A 5,751-nucleotide genomic window follows, 5' to 3' on the forward strand; every position below is an offset into this window, starting at 1 on the left:
TGAGGGGCGCGTTGCTAGTCTCAGTTGTGTAGATGTACCTGTAATCTTCATGCTTAGAACTCTGAATACATGCATTGTCTATTGTTCACTCGTGTAACGAGCTGCATGACTTGAACTTCATTGTTCCTTGCGAGATGCGCTAACTGGGCAGTCTGAGGCCGCGCTTGGATGCGGTATATTGTAATACCGAGGTGTCAAATCTACAGGTGTATTATACCGGTCACAAGTGATTTCTGACCGGAAACGGAACCGACGGCTGGAGGCGTGTAATTTTTTTACATGTATTCGAAAGAAACATGCTAATCCAAACAGGGCCTAAGCTAGCTGAGAAAATATTTAAGCTCATTATGGTAACGAGTCTTTCCGAGTCAGCTTGACTCAACATCCACCCCTATTATGAGTGCATCACTATCTCATGTCAACAAAAAAGAAAGGCATAAGGTGCCCACAACAACTTTTAGCATAAAAATCAATACAGCACCGACAAAAATACAATGATTATTATTCATGCCTAAGATCTAACAAATGATGTTATTTTAGATAAACAAGCGGACATACTAATTGGAGAGTGAGCCTAGCTCAACTGGTTGGGGGAGTGGATGTACAAACCCAACACCCAGGTTCAAATCTTCACGGAAGTGAATTTAGGTTCCTATTTATTCTTGAAGACCATGCTTTTTTGATACTCACACATTTATTAAGGAAGAGACCGGGAAAATGAAATTCTCCCCCAATTTTAGGAGGCCAAACTCACCAGCTTCGCTTCGTGATTCGTCAACATTATCCCTCCCTCCTCCCTCCTAACCCGAGCCGCCCCTCCTCCTCACCCCCTCTTCCCTTCCTCGCCGCCGCCTGAGGCAGCGCCGGGCAAACCCGGGGCGCCAAGGATGGTGGCGGCGGGGCCTCGGTTGCCCTACCTCTGCGTGGGGAACCTCGAATAATGTACAAACCCAACACCCAGGTTCAAATTCTCACGGAGGCGAATGTAGGTTCCTATTTATTCTTGAGGACCATGCTTTTTTGGTACTCACGCATTTATTGTGGAAGAGGCCAGGAAAGTGAAATTCTCCCCCAATTTTAAGAGGCCAAACTCGCTAGCTTCGCTTTGTGATTCATCGACATTATCCCTTCCTCCTCCCCAACCCTAGCTGCCCCTCCTCCTCACCCCCATCTTCCCTTCCTTGCCCCCACCTGAGGCAGCGCCGGGCAAGCCCGAGGCGCCAAGGATGGTGGCGGCAGGGCCTCGGTTGTCCTGCCTCTGCGTGGGGAACCCCGGATCTGGAGCGACGACTCCATTGGGAAGGCACGGCCAGCTAGCAGACGTGTGGGCGGTGGATCTGGCGTCCCGGCCGCGTGGGCGGCGGGATCCGGTGGTCGTTGGCGGCCGGCGGCGGCTTCAACGGTGGCCGGTGCGCGCGATCTGGCGCCTCCCCTCCTCCCCTGTTCGGCGTGCGGGCCAGCCTGGTCAGGCCGCGCTTCGCCTTGGGTCGCCGGTTCTGTACAGGAGGAGCTGGTGATGGCGGGGATCTAGTTCGGGCGAAATCTGTTGGGGATCGTAGCAGAAATTGAAAATTTTCTACGCATCACCAAGATCAATCTATGGAGTAATCTAGCAACGAGGGGAAGGTGAGTGCATCTACATACCCTTGTAGATCGCTAAGCGGAAGCGTTGCAAGAACGCGGATGAGGTAGTAGTACTCGTGGCGATTCAGATCGCAGTAGATTCCGATCTAAGCGCCGAACAACGGCGCCTCCGCGCTCAACGCACGTACAGCCCGGTGACGTCTCCCACGCCTTGATCCAGCAAGGAGAGAGGGAGAGGTTGGGGAAGACTCCGTCCAGCAGCAGCACGATGGCGTGGTGATGGTGGAGGAGTGCGGGACTCCAGCAGGGCTTCGCCAAGCACTACGAGAGACGAGGAGGGAGAGAGGTAGGGTTGCGCCAAGAGGGAGATCAAATCATGTGTTGGGCATCCCCCAATACCTCCAGTATATATAGGGGGAGGGGAGGGGCTGTGCCCCCATCTAGGGTTCCATCACTAGGGGTGGCGGCAGCCCCCAAAACCCATCTAGGATGCGGCCAAGGGAGGGAAGAGAGGGGGCGCCCTAGGGTGGGCCTTAAGGCCCATCTGGACCTAGGGTTTGCCCCCATCCCACTCTTCACGCGCCTTGAGCCTTGGTGGGGGGTGCACCAGCCTACCTGGGGCTGGTCCCCTCCCACACTTGGCCCACGCAGCCTTCTGGGGCTGGTGGCCCCACCTGGTGGACCCCCGGGACCCTCCCGGTGGTCCCGGTACGTTATCGATAGCACCCGAAACTTTTCCGGTGACCAAAACGGGACTTCCCATATATAAATCTTTACCTCCGGACTATTTCGGAACTCCTCGTGATGTCCGGGATCTCATCCGGGACTCCGAATAACATACGGTAACCAAGTACATGCTTTCCCTATAACCCTAGCATCATCGAACCTTAAGTGTGTAGACCCTACGGGCTCGGGAGTCATGCAGACATGGCCGAGACAACTCTCCGGTCAATAACCAACAGCGGGATCTGGATACCCATGTTGGCTCCCACATGCTCCACGATGATCTCATCGGATGAACCACGATGTCAAGGATTCAATCAATCCCGTATATAATTCCCTTTGTCTATCGGTACGATACTTGCCCGAGATTCGATCGTCGGTATCCCGATACCTCGTTCAATCTCGTTATCGGCAGGTCTCTTTTACTCGTTCCGTAACACATCATCCCGTGATCAACTCCTTGGTCACATTATGCACATTATGATGATGTCCTACCGAGTGGGCCCAAAGATACCTCTCCGTTACACAGAGTGACAAATCCCAGTCTCGATTCATGCCAACCCAACAGACACTTTCGGAGATACCCGCAGTGCACCTTTATAGCCACCCAGTTACATTGTGACGTTTGGTACACCCAAAGCATTCCTACGGTATCCGGGAGTTGCACAATCTCATGGTCTAAGGAAATGATACTTGACATTAGAAAAGCTTTAGCATACGAACTACACGATCTTGTGCTAGGCTTAGGATTGGGTCTTGTCCATCACATCATTCTCCTAATGATGTGATCCCGTAATCAACGACATCCAATGTCCATGGTCAGGAAACCATAACCATCTATTGATCAACGAGCTAGTCAACTAGAGGCTTACTAGGGACATGGTGTTGTCTATGTATCCACACATGTATCTGAGTTTCCTATCAATACAATTCTAGCATGGATAATAAACGATTATCATGAACAAGGAAATATAATAATAACTAATTTATTATTGCCTCTAGGGCATATTTCCAACAGTCTCCCACTTGCACTAGAGTCAATAATCTAGTTCACATCACTATGTGATTGTAATGAATCCAACACCCATGGGGTATATTCATATCTTGAGAGAGGTTTATCAGTCAATGGGTCTGAACCTTTCAGATCCATGTGTGCTTTACAAATCTCTATGTCATCTTGTAGATGCAGCTACCACGCGCTACTTGGAGTTATTCCAAATAACTTCTCTACTATACGAATCCGGTTTACTCCTCAGAGTCATCCGGATTAGTGTCAAAGTTTGCATCGACGTAACCCTTTACGATGAACTCTTTTACCACCTCCATAAACGAGAAAATTCCTTAGTCCACTAGTTACTAAGCATAAGTTCGACCGCTGTCGTGTGATCCATTCCTGGATCACTCTTGTACCCCTTGACTGGCTCATGGCAAGACACACTTCAGGTGCGGTACACAGCATAGCATACTGTAGAGCCTACATCTAAAGCATAGGGGACGACCTTCGTCCTTTCTCTCTATTCTGCCATGGTCAGGTCTTGAGTTTTACTCAATACTCATACCTTATAACACAGCCAAGAACTCCTTCTTTGCCGATCTATTTTGAACTCCTTCAAAATTTTGTCATGGTATGTGTTCGTTTGAAAGTACTATTAAGCGATTTTGATCTATCCTTATAGATCTTGATGCTCAATGTTCAAGTAGCTTAATCCAGGTTTTCCATTGAAAAACACTTTTCAAATAACCCTGTATGCTTTCCAGAAACTCTACATTATTTCTGATCAACAATATGTTAACAACATATACTCATCAAAAATTCTATAGTGCTCCCACTCACTTCTTTGGAAATACAAGTTTCTCATAAACTTAGTATAAACCCAAAATCTTTGATCATCTCATCAAAGCGTACATTCCAATTCCAAGATGCTTACTCCAGTACTTAGAAGGATTGCTGGAGCTTTGCATACTTGTTAGCATCTTTCAGGATTGACAAAACCTTCTGGTTGTATCACATACAACCTTTCCTCAAGAAAAACGTTGAGGAAACAATGTTTTGACATCCTATCTGCAAGATTTCATAAATAATGCAGTAACTGTTAACATAATTCCAACAGACTCTTAGCATTGCTACGAGTGAGAAAGTCTCATCATAGTTAACTCCTTGAACTTGCCGGAAAACATCTTAACGACAAGTCGAGCTTTCTTAATGGTGACACTTACCATCATTATCTATCTTCCTTTTAAAATCCATCTGCACCCAACAGCCTTACGACCATCAAGTAGTTCTTTCAAAGTCTATACTTTGTTTTATACATGGATCCTCTCTCGGATTTTATGGCCTCGAGCCATTCGTCGGAATCCGGGCCCACCATCGCTTCTCCATAGCTCGTAGGTTCATTGTTATCTAGCAACATGACTTCCAAGACAGGATTACGTACCTCTCTGAAGTAGTACGCATCTTTGTCGACTTATGAGGTTTGGTAGTGACTTGATCCGAAGTTTCATGATCACTATCATAAGCTTCCACTTCAATTGGTGTAGGTGCCACAGGAACAACTTCTTGTGCCCTGCTACACACTAGTTGAAGTGACGGTTCAATAACCTCATCAAGTCTCCACCATCCTCCCACTCAATTCTTTCGAGAGAAACTTTTCCTCGAGAAAGGACCCGTTTCTAGAAACAATCACTTTTGCTTCCGGATCTGAAATAGGAGGCATACCCAACTACTTTTGGGTATTCTATGAAGATGTATTTATCCGCTTTGGGTTCAAGCTTATCAGCCTGAAACTTTTTCACATAAGCATCGCAGCCCCAAACTTTTAAGAAACGACAGCTTAGGTTTCTCTAAACCTATAGTTCATACGGTGTCATCTCAACGGAATTGTGTGGTGCCCTATTTAAAGTGAATGCGGTTGTCTCTAATGCCTAACCCATAAACGATAGTGGTAATTCAATAAGAGACATCATGGTATGCACCATATCCAATAGGGTGCAGTTGTGATGTTCGGACACACCATCACACTATGGTGGTCCAGGCGGTATTAGTTATGAAACAATTTCCGCAATGTCTTAATTGTGTGCCAAACTCGTAACTCAGATATTCATCTCTATGATCATATCATAGACATTTTATTATCTTGTCACGACGATCTTCAACTTCACTCTGAAATTACTTAAACTTTTCAATAATTCAGACTTGTGTTTCATCAAGTAAATATACTCAGCATCTACTCAAATCATCTGTGAAGTAAGAACATAACGATATCCACTGCGTGCCTCAACACTCATTGGACTGCACACATCAAAATGTATTACTTCCAACAAGTTGCTTTCTTGTCCCATCTTACTGAAAAACGAGGCCTTTCAGTCATCTTGCCCATGTGGTATGATTTGCATGTCTCAAGTGATTCAAAATCAAGTGAGCCCAAACGATCCATTTGTATGGAG

Source organism: Triticum aestivum, chromosome 4A (assembly GCF_018294505.1).
Source record: "Triticum aestivum cultivar Chinese Spring chromosome 4A, IWGSC CS RefSeq v2.1, whole genome shotgun sequence".
Classification (NCBI taxonomy): domain Eukaryota; kingdom Viridiplantae; phylum Streptophyta; class Magnoliopsida; order Poales; family Poaceae; genus Triticum; species Triticum aestivum.